Source organism: Vanellus vanellus (genome assembly GCF_965231255.1).
Source record: "Vanellus vanellus genome assembly, contig: HAP1_SCAFFOLD_100, whole genome shotgun sequence".
In the NCBI taxonomy this organism is placed as follows: domain Eukaryota; kingdom Metazoa; phylum Chordata; class Aves; order Charadriiformes; family Charadriidae; genus Vanellus; species Vanellus vanellus.
This window is the reverse complement of record NW_028127229.1, coordinates 610582-624560: the sequence shown is the minus strand read 5'-3', so window position 1 is coordinate 624560 and position 13979 is coordinate 610582.

Genomic DNA, 13979 nt, shown 5'->3' with positions numbered 1-13979 from the left:
GAGCTGGGAACAGCACGCTAGCACGCACCCGCTTCGAAGGAGGGGACGTGTCAGGTACGGCAGTTATTTCCCAGCACAGCGTCACCAACTGCCCTCTAACAACTCCCACAGCCCCTTCTCGCCACCAACAGCATTACCGTTCCACCACGTGAGCCCTTTTGCGCCCCATCGGGCAAGAAAATTGCCGCTTCCTTCCTCAAACGCTGAGCAAACTGGCGAGGTTCACTCTGAGACCGACAGCCAGCAGCAGAAGAGCTGCGACGGTGGGCCAAGACCACCGTTGGAATGTTGTGTAGAACGCGGGAGGCCGGCAACCGGCATCATGAGGTCAGCCTGAGTGGCAAGCCCAGCCTGGGCTAGCACTGGCCATTTCTGGCAAGCACGGGGGTATACTCCAGCCAAAATAACCCCTCTGTTACCCTCTGCAGCACTGCGGGGCAGTGGGAGAACTGGCCAAGCCATGGGGAGCAACAGCAAGGACTGGCAGAGCCCCGGTGCCGAACCAACCGTGCACCCGCTCCTCAGCCCCCTTTCCCCAGGGTTTGCGGTTATTCTGACCGCTGGGCCGGAACTCACGGCCCAACGCTGATTTTAGGGTTATCCTTCTTCGGCTAAACCCAAAGTCCCCATCCATTCTGCCCAAAAGATGTATAGAAAAAACAGCACAAGTTAAAATCGTTGAGATCATCCTTTAGCCTTCCTCACCGCCCTCATCATCACACACCGCTCCCCATTCTCCCAGAATTTCCCTCCTTTCGGGGAAACTGCTCACTGGACACGGAAGCTGTGGAGATGGACCCTCTGGATCTCCTGGCACAGCTGCCCCTCACCCTGCTCAGAGTTGGCCCCACAGGGATCAAACCGTTCAGGGCTTTTTCCAAGCCAAAGCCAGGAGCGGAGCAAAACCCCCGTGGGTTGTTTCCATCCCCTCTGCCACAACAGCAATCCCAAAGGAGAAAGGCACCTCCTTTTTCACTTTTCCAGACTTTCATTAAAAGGAGGAACCTCTGAACAACGTAATTTAATTACCGTCAACGTTGGATCCGCGCTCACATTCCTGCGTAGAGCTCACTGCCTGTCTAGCTGGGAAATCTCTGCCGCTCATTTAGTGGCAAAAGGTGGGAACTGGAGAAAAATCTCCAGCGCGACATCAATCCCCGGCATTATCACGATACAGCCTAAAATCAGAAATGCGGTTAAGATCCCTTCTCCTGTGAGCGGCTATGTGAATTGTACCCGTTGACAGATGCATACAAATATTCATTTCAAAGTTACAGACATCACGTTTTAACCGCTACACCAAAAAAGAATGACCTGCATTAAAAACTCCAGGAGCGTTTTCTTTCCATAACACGCTGGAATTTCTGAAAAATCCATTTCCTGCACGGAAAAACACGTTGTTTGTGGATAACAAATGGCAAACTCAGCGTTTGGGGAAGGTGAGCTCCCAAGTGCTGCGGATCCATCTCTCCATCTGGAAGACAGCAAAGGCAGTCAAAGCTCCCCAGCACAGCATCCTTACTGCCTCCCCTTTCCTACAGCCCAGGAGATCCTCGGAGCCTTCCCACAGGGAAAGGGAGGAGCGGACTGATCACCAAGGCTGGCTGGACCAGGTCACCATTGTCACCACATTCGTTTGTTGCCAAAGAACGATGAAATTCGTCCACCTAACGATATAGCAGGTCCCTTCCCTGCCATGGTTCCAGCGCTGGAGGAAAGGTGCCTCTCCCGAGGCCGCATTGGGACGGCACTGCTGCACAGAAGGATAGAGATTTTTAAATCTCTTTATTTCTTCCAGGGAAAAACTTGCTTTCTCACTCAGTAAAGGACAAGCTCCCCAGGCCGGGCAGGAAGGCGGCACAGCCACAATTTACTTACCGAGAAACGTGCAGAGGGCTGTGTGGTCCCTGTGCCCAAGGAAAGCGGCCATTGCCAAAGCAGAGGGAAGGACGTGTCTCACCTTCAGCACAGAGAACCGATTCACAGACTCACTCTGAAAAAAAAAAAAAGCATTAACCACAAAATTAGCTAATGGCTTCCCAAACCTGAATTCAGGGCCTCCCTCCGTGATTATAAAGTAATAATGGTCTTAACAGGCAGGCAGCTCACCAGGAATGAGATGGAGAGTGACCCCCATATTCCCCTGGAAACCCTTCGATGAGGCAAATCCCTGAACGCCCTCCCAGATTGTCGGTTCTTTACCTCCACGAGGAACTCGTGGCCTTTTATTGTCATAGTGTGTGACCAGAACAAGCCCCGCCATTCCTTATTCCAGCCTTAACAGCCTTCAGCGTTTCACTCCGGTCACCTCCCTGTCCCACTTCCGTCCCTGCACAATTTTTAAGATGGCGACTGAGAAATTAGGTCTTGTGGTTCCCATTGAAACACCCATTAATTCATACAACCAAAAGCTAGGCAAATGAAAAGGCCGTGTTAAACCTCAGCCCCCAGGGAAAAGAAATGTGCCCGACGAGGTGCTAAAAGGCGCTCTGGCAAAACACCCCCCTCTCCAAACTGCAGTTTGCTCCAGGAAACTGACAAGTTTTCTTCCTCTGCGGCCTTAGCGAGGCTGTAGATTTTCCCACCCTGCAGGGAAAGAAACAATCCTCAAAAGCAGATGTTATTCTGCCTGCAAGGAAAGCTTTAAAATATTTTTCTTTTTTTAAAGGCAGAATGCCTAAACGGAACATCCGAGCTGGTTTCTCCATGAAAATAACACTTTGCACTTGCACAGCAAAGCAACGCTCATTAACCAATCTCGTAAATCTTCGCAGGCATTAAGAAACACTCCACGTAACACACATGCGTGCACCGTGTAAGCACATGTGCAAAGAGGAATCCCCGTTTACGCACCCCGGCTATATCAAACCGCACTATTTCCCTCACAAGCTGTGATGGAAATGGGCCACGCTCCCATTCCTTGGCTCCAGAGCTCCGGCGATGCCGGGATCATGCCGACCCTCAGCCGCTGCGGGCATCAGCTCTGCTAACACCCCGCTGACGGGTCAGTGACAGGAATCTGGGAGCAGGAAGGGGATTGTACCACACAGGCTCCCCAAAATCCCCCGCACTTAAGAGGAATGCAAATCTCAGGCTCCCCTAAGCCAACACATTTCTCACCGTGACCGCCGCACTAACACCCAGAGCAGTTTTTAAGCAGCACGCACCAGGTTTAACCTCCGCACCTGAGAAAGTCCCTGTCCTGAGGGCTGCCGGTCCCCTTGGCCCAATGCAGGAGGCAGCAGCAAACCCCTCCAGACAGGGCAAGAGGTGCTTCTAAGAGTGACATCCAGCTAATAACCAAAAAGCACTTAAACCAATCCCAAACTTTGGAGACATTTAGTCTCGGGCCAGCAGCAGCATGTTGCTCAGTAAGGCACACTTCCATGACTCCCCTCAATTAACCATCACCTCCAGAGCGCGACCTCTGAAGGTGAGAAGTTCCTTTAGGTTGACTCTTGACGTCCCTTTCCCTCCCACAGGCAACGAGACCCCAAGTATTGCCACTTGAGAGTGCGGTTCCCCTTCCACGGGCACCCAGCTCGCTCTGCAGTTTTGGATTATCACCGACCTCTGTGCCAGCTCCACCAAGAAGCCAGGTGAGAGGCTCCGAATCACGTTACTAAAGATCCCAAGGCTTGACCTTGTTCCATTTATTTCTAAACCTTTGGCCCTGGATCAATGAGTTCATTGTTTTCAGGGAGTTCCAGATGTAAGCGCTGAGTACTGTTATTGGTGAATCCAGAACTGTCAACAGTGATAAAAAACAGAGCGCAGGAAGACAGTAAGGCCTCCGAGTCCCAAACTCAAATAACAGATGGCTAAAAAGGAAGGAGGAGCACACAGACATATTCGAATCCTGCTGAAAATAGTCAGCCATGGCCAACAGGAGCCGAGGAGGCAGTGGCCGTGGACACCTGGCTCGGGGGAGCCGCGCAGCTCTGCACGTATTTCGAGAGCTTTTCAGAACAAGTAATAAAAGCTTGACAGCAGCAGGGAGTGCGGGAGTCGCGGCAGCAGTTGCATCGATAGGCAATCTGCGCAACAGTTCCTAAAACAGGGGCTGCCCACAATCAGAAGTTGACTCTTTGGTACAAACTCCCTCCACACCAGTCATCACACAGGGGAAAAAAAACAACCAAGCTATTGTAGGGCTCAGTATTACCCATTTCTCTGCAGCTGGACAGAAATACACACTTCTGCGGCTTTTCCCACACTGGAAAATTCAAAGCACCCAAACAGGGCGCGCTTTTAGAGACATCAGCAATTAAGTTCTCCATCCCCTCCAGAAAAGCCTTTTCCTAAAGGCGTTCTCCTCCCAAGGGCAGACCCACAAAAAGAAGCCCTCTCTGCTTAATCCATTTCACAGAGAATTTGAAATGCAAACAAGAATTAAACAGGACGTCTTTTCCCCGCTTCAGGGAAAGCCACTAATATAGACCTTGGCAACATATTTAGCAAATCTATCATTGTAATGCCTTTGCATTGCCCATTTCCACCTGGAGAGCAGGCTGAAAGGACTCATAAAAAAACCTCAAACCAACCACAAAACATATTCCTGTCTAGGGGGTAATTTTATGAAACGATTTGAACACCTTAACGATTTGAACATCTTTTTACAGGTACAAGGCAACAAGAAACATTCTCGAGGTGAAAAAAAAACAAACCACCTATTCACCTCTTTACCCCAAAGATCTTTTCACCACACGGATTCCACCACCAATACACAGCTGCTAAATATCCCCGGCTGCTGCCGATCCGTAAGAAACCCTTCAAAATACAAGAGAACGCTGAGCCCAGCGCGCTGACGGTGCTGCCAGGGCTGTGAGTCGGAGCTGGACAGAGTCGCAGCCCCTGAGGTTGAAATCAGCCCCACACTTAGGCACAACCCGGGGTTTTAAGCCTCACTACAAACCAGCCCCCCGCTTTTCAAGAAAAACTGGGAGATTCACCTCAAAATAAACCACGTTCTCGACGCCAAAGGGGCGCTGGTCCATGGCCGCCGCCGCCCTTAGGGCCAGTTCCATGGGGCTTCGCTTGACCTGGAGCAGAACTCGCGGGCGTGAGGACAACGAGCCCCCTACACAAAATCTGAAAAAAAGGAAAAGTTCAATAAGATTTGCTGTTACTCACCCACCAAAGCCTAACCACTACAACTGGCCCTTTCACAACCATTCCCGATCGCAGAAGAAAACTGAAATATCCCAATTCCCACTTCAAACACAAGACGTGGAGCTGCCCAGACCCCACGTGTGGGCTGGGGAGACGGGGGCCTCTTCTTCTCAAAACCCGCAGGAAGAAAAAGGGCAGGAGTGTTTTCCCAGCCCTGGAAGAGCTGTGGGGAGAAGGTGGGAGGGAGGAAAAGGCTGCCCAGGAGTGGGGTAGGGGGAAGGAGAGGGCTCCATCCATGGGGGAAACGCCGTTCCTGGCCACACAGGCGGCTGTGGGACCACCCTGGGGATGGATTTGGGGGCTCTCCCTGAGGGAAACACTGCTCCCAGCCATGCAGGAGGCTGTGGGACCACCCTGGGGATAGGTTTGGGGATGAGGGGGGATCTATCCCTGAGGGAATCACTGCTCCCAGCCATGCAGGAGGCTGTAGGGCAATGACAGAGATGGATTTCGGGACTCTCCCTGAGGGAAACCCCATTCCCGGACACACAGGAGGCTGTGGAGCCGCCCAGGGGACAGATTTGGGGGCTCTCCCTGAGGAGAGCCTGTGGGGAGGAGGGAGGCGGGGGCCGCCCCAGGGCCGGGGCCACTCCTGGAAGGGGAGGGGGGGATCTCCAGCCGCCCACGCGGGGCTGCCCGAAGCCTGAGGAGATGAAAAGAAGAGGAAAAAAGAGGAAAATTCCCTCACCGCCATCGCCTCTCACAGCCCCGGCCCTCCCCGCCGCGCCTCATGGCGGCTGTGTGCGGTGTCACCTGAGCGGGGGGCGGGGGCTGAGGCAGGAAAAGGCGGGAGGGGAAGGGTAGGGCGGCGGCATTTTGAATGGGAGGAGAGGGGAAGGGGGGGCGAAAGATGAGGGGAGGGGGAGGAAAGAGGAAGAGAGGATGGTGGGGGGGGTGGGAGCGAGTGTGTGAGGGGAAGAGGTGTTGCGTGAGGGGGGAGTGAGGGGGGAGCGAGGGGGGAATGGCTTTTCGTGAGAGGGAGGTTTGCAGGGCTGTGAGGTGCCTGTGAGAGAGGAGGCCCCGGAGGGAGGTGAGTGGAAAGGGCTGTGTGTGGAAAGAAAAGCTTTAAGGACAGGCTGGGCTGGGGAAAGGTGGTGGGCCCCGAGGGAGGGCTTGGGGACCGGGGCTAGAAGCGTGGGTTTGGGGCAAAACTCTGGGAAAGAAACTGCAGGACAGGGCTAATCTGAGGATACAGTTTTAGCGAAGCTTCAAGCAAAGGGTGACCAAAGGTGCCTCTTGTCCTTTTGTGGGCTGTTTTTGTCTAAGTTATTCATGCGAGTGGACTTTTGCCACACGGGATGGGAACGTTCGCTTCCCGGGATAGCTGATGCCCCTGGATAACCACTGCCCGCGAAGCACTGCGAAACCCCGTGTTCAAAAATGAGAACAAAGGCCGTGTTTTGCCTCTCGGAAGGATCTCTAAGCACCGTCTCCACGTTATTTTCAGTACCTTTCTGGTTGTTTTCTTTGCCCCCATCCCCGTGATGTCCGTCGGGGGGGCTGGCGGAGCTCTGCAGGCGGACGTCCGTCTCATTTTGGAGAAGGCTGGGCTGGTTTCGGGCGGTCCCGGCTGATTTTGGGGAGGGCAGGGATGGTTTCGAACTCGCAGTGCCCGGTGCGGGGCTGCGGTGGGGCCCGGCCCCCTCGTTCTCCTCGGCGCGGCCCCGCCCCTCTCGCCCGCTTTCGCCGCGGCGACGCTGGGGGGCGTGGCCCGGGTTTGCCCTTCGGCGCGTGCGCGGTTGGGCGGACGCGAAGGAGAACGCTTCCGGTGTGCGTCGGCGGTCGGGAGCTGCGACGGTCGGTACCGGGAGAGACGGGGGGGACCGGGGCCGAGGAGGGCGGGAGCGGGAGCGGGAGCGGGAGAGTGGGCGGGCGGGCGGGCGGGCGGGCGGCGCGGCGGCGGCAGGAGCGGTGGTGCGGAGGTGTCCAGGGCCAGTTCGGGGGATTGTGGGGTGGCGGGACCGGGCTGGGGGGCTCGGGGGGCGGCCTGGGCCTGTTTTGGGGGGACAGAGCCGAGTGGGGGGTCCCCGGGGAGAACAGGGCCGATTCAGGCTCCCCCGTCCCCCGCTGCCGCCCCCTCACCCCCCGCTCGCTCCCCGCAGGTGGCGGCAGCCCCGGCCGCAGCGCAGGGTGCCCGGGGCCGGCCTGGGCGGGCGCTTGGCTCCGCTCTCAGCCCCCCCCGGTAGGTCAGCCCGGCCGTGCCCCCTTGGCCCGCCTCCAGCCCACGGCCGAGTCCCCCCAGGTACCCCCGAGATGGGTCGGGGGGTGTCAGCGCTGGGCCCCCTGAAGCGGGGGTGGGTGGTGGGCACGGGCATTGCTGGGAGCCCGTGGGCAGCCCTGGGACCCCCTCAAAGCCCACGGAGACCCCCCGGGGCCCCCTTGTCTCCCCCAGAGCCGACGGGGAGCCGTAGCTGTGGAGTCAGCTTAAGGAGTCTGCCCTAAGGACTGCTGCTTTTTGGAGCGTTGGGGGAGGGGGAGGGTTGTCGGTGTGGGGAGTGGAGGTGTGTGGGAGGAGTCCCGTATGTTTGGGGAGCTTTGGGGATGTTGGGCAGATTTGGGGGAGTGGGGGAGGGGTCCCTTCCTTTGGAGCTCCCTGGTTGGTTTCTTCCAAACTGTGGGAGGCAGCGGGCGAAGGGGGAAGGCAATAGAGTGAGTTGCTGTACTTCAGTCCTTGGTTGAGAGTCAGCGACTCTGCTCCCTTGCTGCTCAGCAGACTATTGGCTCCGTGGGGCTGTTTCTCCAGGCAGGCTACGACTACAGAAATGGCCCCACTTCCTTGGAAGAGTTGTCAGCGGTGATGTCTCCTGGGAACATACTGCCTGACGTTGGATAGACCTGGCACCACGCAGCAGCTCAGAGCTCCACAGTGTATGCTTCCACGCTCAGTTCCGTTCCCTGCCTGGGAACCCGCTCTTTCTCGGTCCCTGCTGGCAGCTCCTGTGGAGGCTCCTGGCCGAGGACCAGCCCCAGTTTCCCCACTGCCCCACCAGCAGCCATGGGAGAGCGGGGTTGTCCTGAGTGTGTGAGCACCACTGGCTCTGTTGCTGCACTGGGCCAGGGCTCCAGGAAGTGGTAGAGGGAGCTCTGGGAAGAGGAGCTGCTCCTCAACAGGCTGCTGCAGTCCTCCGAGTTGGCCAGCGAGCACAGGCTGCAGGGGCTCTTGCGGTAGCCCTTGGGGGGCCCAGGATCCCGGGGGGTTCCCTGGACCAGAAGGAGCTGTCCCCACTGATAGGACCTATAGGCGGCAGAGGAAGGCAGGGGGACGTGGGGGCTTGGGGGGGTCAGGGGGTAGAGAGAGGCATCACTGCTCAGATGGTATATGGTTGGCAGGGAGCCCAGTGGGTCCTGTGGGGCCCGGTGCTCCCTCCTCGGTTGCCCTGCAGAGGAGGAGAGAGAAGAGACCCGCTGCACCCCGTCTCCTCCGTCGGGGCCCGCGGGCAGCACCCCCTCCTCAGCAGGCGGGCAGGGCTGCCCAGCGCAGGCAGGGCAGGGCACGGGCTGAGGGTCTGGGGCAGGATCTGGGGGTCTCCCCCACACTCCCTGCTTCTCCTGTGTCGACTTGAGCCTCCCATCCTTCATCCGCTAGCCGAGAAGCTGCTGAGGGAGGGGACGGAGTGAGCGGCCGGCAGCCCCCGGCACAGCCCCGGCTCAGGGCTGCCGTGGGGTGTGGGCTGTTTGCATGGTGCTCGGTGCCAGGGCCACTCACTGCTCTGCTCCTCTGGGCGGGCTCTCGTGTCCGTCGTCCCTTGCTTTGGCTTCTTCCAGTCCCTCTGCAGGACCCCGGGAGCTGGGTGAGACGGGAGCAGCTCCCAGCCCCGCGCCGCAGCCCCCCACCCCACCCCACGCTGCGGCACAGTGCGGTGCAGCAGTCGCCTACCTGGAGCCGCTTGGTCCGTAGCACAGAAGAGACCGCGCTGAGCCCCATCAAAAGCATCACGAGCGGAGCCAGGTGAGCTGTGGGGGGGATGTTGGACTCCCTCCTGGCACCAGCTGCGGTGCAGCCGCGCAACCCTGGGGTGCCCCTCATGGGAAATGTTAAAGAAATAAAATGTTGGTCTCTATCCCTGGTGCTGTGGTTCCTCCTGCCATCCCGCGGCTGGGGCTGTGCCCCCCTCAGTGCCCGACCCAGTGGGACAGGCTGGCACTGCTGGCACCCACTAACCTGGGGGGGGGTGGTGTTGGGGGAGCTGGGTGGGCTGGAGAAAGGGAGGAAGCACCTCTTGAAACCAGCTCAGCCCTCTCCAGCCACAAAAGCCTCCCCAGAGGCACCAGAGGGGACCCCCAGATCCTTGAAAAACTGCCCCAGACTCCCTCTGGCCTGCAAGATTCCCCCCCCAGGACCACATAAGGGCCGCCCAGGATCCCTAACGGACACCTTAGTGGCGTCCCAAATCTGGGTTCTTTACCTGCTGGGCAAGCCAGTAACACACTGTGTGGGAGCAGCCAGCCAAGCCGGTTTCAGAGCACAAGAGGTGAGGGGCAGGGAGCTGCCATCCCACTCAGCTCCATCCCCGCCGTGCCGTGGCTGTGCAGAGAGAACTTGGGGGGAGCTGCAAAACAGCTCAGCCCGGGCTTATCTCAAGATGGCACAGAACAACCAAAACCAAATGGCCCTTAACAATCAAAATGCCCCGAGTCCCATCCCACCACTCTTCCCGTGATGTTGAGCGCTGGACATCACAAATTGGCAACAGAGACTTCGCTATGGCACCACCAGAGGGAAATATCCCAGACAGTGTAATCCACTCAGGCATAATCCTGCACCCTCACCGAGTCAGGAAATATAAACCACAGGGTCTGGGGAGACAAATGGGGAATCCTCCAAGGATACAGCTGGCCCCTCGGAGATCCGTCCCCCCCATCCAGGACGCTGGAGGGGAGCATTTACAGCCGAGGACGGCCTTTCCTTTAACCTCTAGAAAAGCCGGCTTTTGCTAAAAAACAAACGTCCCCCTCCTGCCCCTGCCCCCTCTGAAATGAAATAAATAAAGAATTAAAATCCTTGCCAAACTTTAAAATAGCCGCTAGTTTCGTTATCGTTACATTGATTGTAAAAACTGATGAGCTGCTGTGCTGTGTGCCGCAGCCCAACCTCCCCCCCCCAACGCTGGGCGAGCTCCTCTGGCCATGCCTGGGATGAAAAACCGGTGGCTTTTAGGAAATATCAAATAAAAAATTAAAAGAAAAAAAAGAATAATAAAACCTCTCTTTATCTCTGCCTGTGTTAGTCTAACAAAACGGATGGCGTCGGGAGGCGAGGGAGGAGGAATGGGGAGGCTGTGGGTTGGAGAGAGCCCTCCCCGTACCCTTCGGTGGTGCATCCTCGCAGTGCCGCAGGGAATGGGGGAGGGGGGGTGTTTTTGGGAGGGGTCTTTGGTTTGCACAGGGTAGCAGTGGTGGGGGCTCAGCCCCATCCTTACAGTGCTGGGGCGCACGGGGCTACCAGGCGCAGAGTCCCTCCCCCAGTGAGGTGCTTTGGTGTGTTGAGGTGTTAGATGGGGTGGCACAGCCCCTGCCCGCCCCGGGAGGGGGGACACCACCTCTCCGGTGGCACTGGATGGGTGGGAGGGAGGGAGGGAGCACAGCTCTGGGAGCCATGGAGAAAGGCGTGGGGGTGTCCCTCATCGTGGCAGCCCCCAGCAGCCCTACCCCGCCACACGGCCACCCCAAGGACACCCAAGCCCCATCTTGGTCCTTTCCCCCTTGGGTGACGCCCTTCCACCCACCCCGGAGGTGCGCTCCTCTCCTGCGGGGGGGACGCCCAGCGCTCGCCTGGCTAGAGAAGCACCGGGGGGGAGTGGTTAGGGGGCATCTGAGCTTCCCCATTACACGGGCCTAATTACTGTGCCGTTAGTAACCATTAGTAACCACTTTGGCTCTGCTAACCAACTGCGGTGAGGCCCCCACCCCGCTTTAGCACAGGCTTCCTGATGCCAACACCTCCCCGAGCCACTGGGTAAAGCTGCGCCTGGCAAAAAACCACCACCCCAAAAAAACCCCACAGCACATCCCCCACTCCCCACCCAGCCCTTCTCCCCCCATCACAGCCATGGGGCAAACTCCCACCACCACCACCCCCAATCTCAGCTCGGCCGTGACCCCCCCGAGACACTGGAAAGAGAGCAGCGGAGAGCGAGCTCAGGCTCTTGTGAGCTGCAGAGATTTCTCTTTGGTTTTTGATGTTGTCGGTGGGTGGGATTTGGTTGGTTGTTTTTCACAGAACACTTTGCAGTAGAAGACAAAAACGTGGTGTCGCAGCCCCCGGGGCCGGCGCTGGCACCGCCACCTCCCCCCCCTCCCCCCTCCCCCGGCTCCTGTCCCTCCTCCTGCCCGGCGGCTGTTCCCACTTTCCATCCTTGGTTTGTTTGGTTTTTTTTTTTTTTCCTTTCTACCTTTCTTTTTTAATATGTGGGGTTTTCTTCTTTCTCCCTTTTGTTTTTTGCTTCCCCCTCCTTTTTTCTCTTTTTCCCCTTTTTGCTTTTTCCCTTTTTTTTTGCTTCCCCCCCCCTTTTTTCTCTGTTTCCACCTTTTCCCCCGTTTTCACTTTTCTCCTTTTTTCACTTTTTTCCCCTTTTTTTCTCTTTTTCCCCTTTTTTCTTTTCCCACAATTCCGCCCCCCCCCCCCCCCCTTTTTTTTTTTTTCCTCTCTTTAAACAAGCTCTCTCCCGAAGGAGCGGCCCCTGGCTCTCCGCTGGCAGAAGGAGCCTACGGAAGAGCTCTGGCACTGACACGGGCAGGAACACCCACTCACACATCGCAACACAGCAGTTAGTTTGGCAACACCCCCACCCCCTGTCACAAGTGAGACCTGCACAGACAAAAGGCTCCTGAGTGAGGGCACTGGGGCAGCCCCACCTTAGAAGCAGCAGAGGAGCAGAGCCGTCCGGAGCCATCAAGAGCACAGGAAGGGCTATTCAGGGCCTCATTGTCTGCGCCGAGTGACCGTCTGCTGAGAACCGCTCTGGCGGCTCAGAGCTCAGCCCCAGCAGCAGTCTGGAGCCAACGGGGAAAAGTACACTGGGAGGAAGACTGGCAGCCTTCCTCCACAACGCCCCGGAGAGAATGACCACAGTGCTGCCTCTCCCCATCGCTTTTCCAACTCGGTTCTTTTTTTATTAAAAAATTAAAAAAAAAAATATATGCTCCAACTCTCAGGTTTCCAAGGCACACAGAATCTCTAAAAGGGAGACACAAGCGTGAGGTGCTGAGGTACCCAAACCTGCCCACGTTAGTCCAACTAAAGGGACAGCGTCGGGAGGCGACGGAGGAGGAAGGGGGAGGCTGTGGGATGGAGAGAGCCCTCCCCGTACCCCTCGGCTGTGCATCCTCGCAGCGCCGCGGGGAATGGGGGGCTGTGTGTTTGGGGGGGTCTTTGGTTTGCTCCCCTGACCTGCTGGGGGGGAGGGGATGTCTGGCGGTGGGGTTACAGTCATCGGGCGGTGCTGGGCGGCACGGCGGGAGCCTCCTTTGCTGTGCTGCGAGGCCGGGGCTCCCGGAGCGTGTTTCTGCTCCTGCTGCTTCACCTGCTGGAGCATTTCCCTCATCTTGCGCTGTGCAGTTATGGAAGATGCACCCAGGTGGGATGCGGGTGGCTTTGCCTGCACAGAGGAGTCCATTCACACCCTGGGCGCTGCTCTGCACGGCCTCCAGAACACACATTTTTAGCTCAATCGAGCCAATCTTCAATTTCAGCACTTGCACAGCCGGGGGGAAGCTACCGAAACACCTTCAGTGCCTCTTGGGGGCACAGGGACCACCCAAAAGAAGAGTGGCAGGGTGCTCGGGTGGTGCTGGGCTCAGCAAGCCCCACGCCTTTCCTCGGTGGATGAAAGCGGCCGGGGAAGATCAGGTAAAGCCACGGCCAAACCGTACCTGACTGGCAAAGAAATGCCCAATGATTTTAACGATGACCTCCTCGTTCTCGTCTGGGATTTGGTCTCGTGGCACAGTGACTGCCGCGCTGGTTAAGTTTTGCAGTTCGTTTACCTGGAGCGAACCACAAGAGGGTGACGCCCTTCCACCCACCCCGGAGGTGCGCTCCTCTCCTGCGGGGGGGACGCCCAGCGCTCGCCTGGCTAGAGAAGCACCGGGGGGGGGGGGGTGGGGTGGTTAGGGGGCATCTGAGCTTCCGCATTACACGGGCGTAATTAGAGTGCCATTAACCACCATTAATAACCACTTTGGCTTTGCTAACCAACTGCCCCCACCCCGCTTTAGTGCGGGCTTCGTGATGCACACGCCTCCCTGTGTGGGAGCAGCCAGCCGAGCCGGTTTCAGAGCACCAGAGGTGAGGGGCAGGGAGCTGCCATCCCACTCAGCTCCATCCCCGCCGTGCCTTGGCTGTGCAGAGAGAACTTGGGGGGAGCTGCAAAACAGCTCAGCCCGGGCTTATCTCAAGATGGCACAGAACAACCAAAACCAAATGGCCCTTAACAAACAAAATGCCCCGAGTCCCATCCCACCACTCTTCCCGTGACGTTGAGCGCCGGACATCACAAACTGGCAACAGAGACTTCGCTATGGCACCACCAGAGGGAAATATCCCAGACAGTGTAATCCACTCGGGCATAATCCTGCACCCTCACCGAGTCAGGAAATATAAACCGCGGGGTCTGGGGAGACAAATGGGGAATCCTCCAAGGATACAGCTGGCCCCTAGGAGATCTGTCCCCCCCATCCAGGACGATGGACGTTACAGGGTAACTTCCCAGGGATGGAGCGACCTCACCTGAGAGAGAGAGGGTAAGTGACTAAGAAACATCCGTACGGTATAGGGCATGCGATTGAGTTTGTGACTGGTGCGCTCT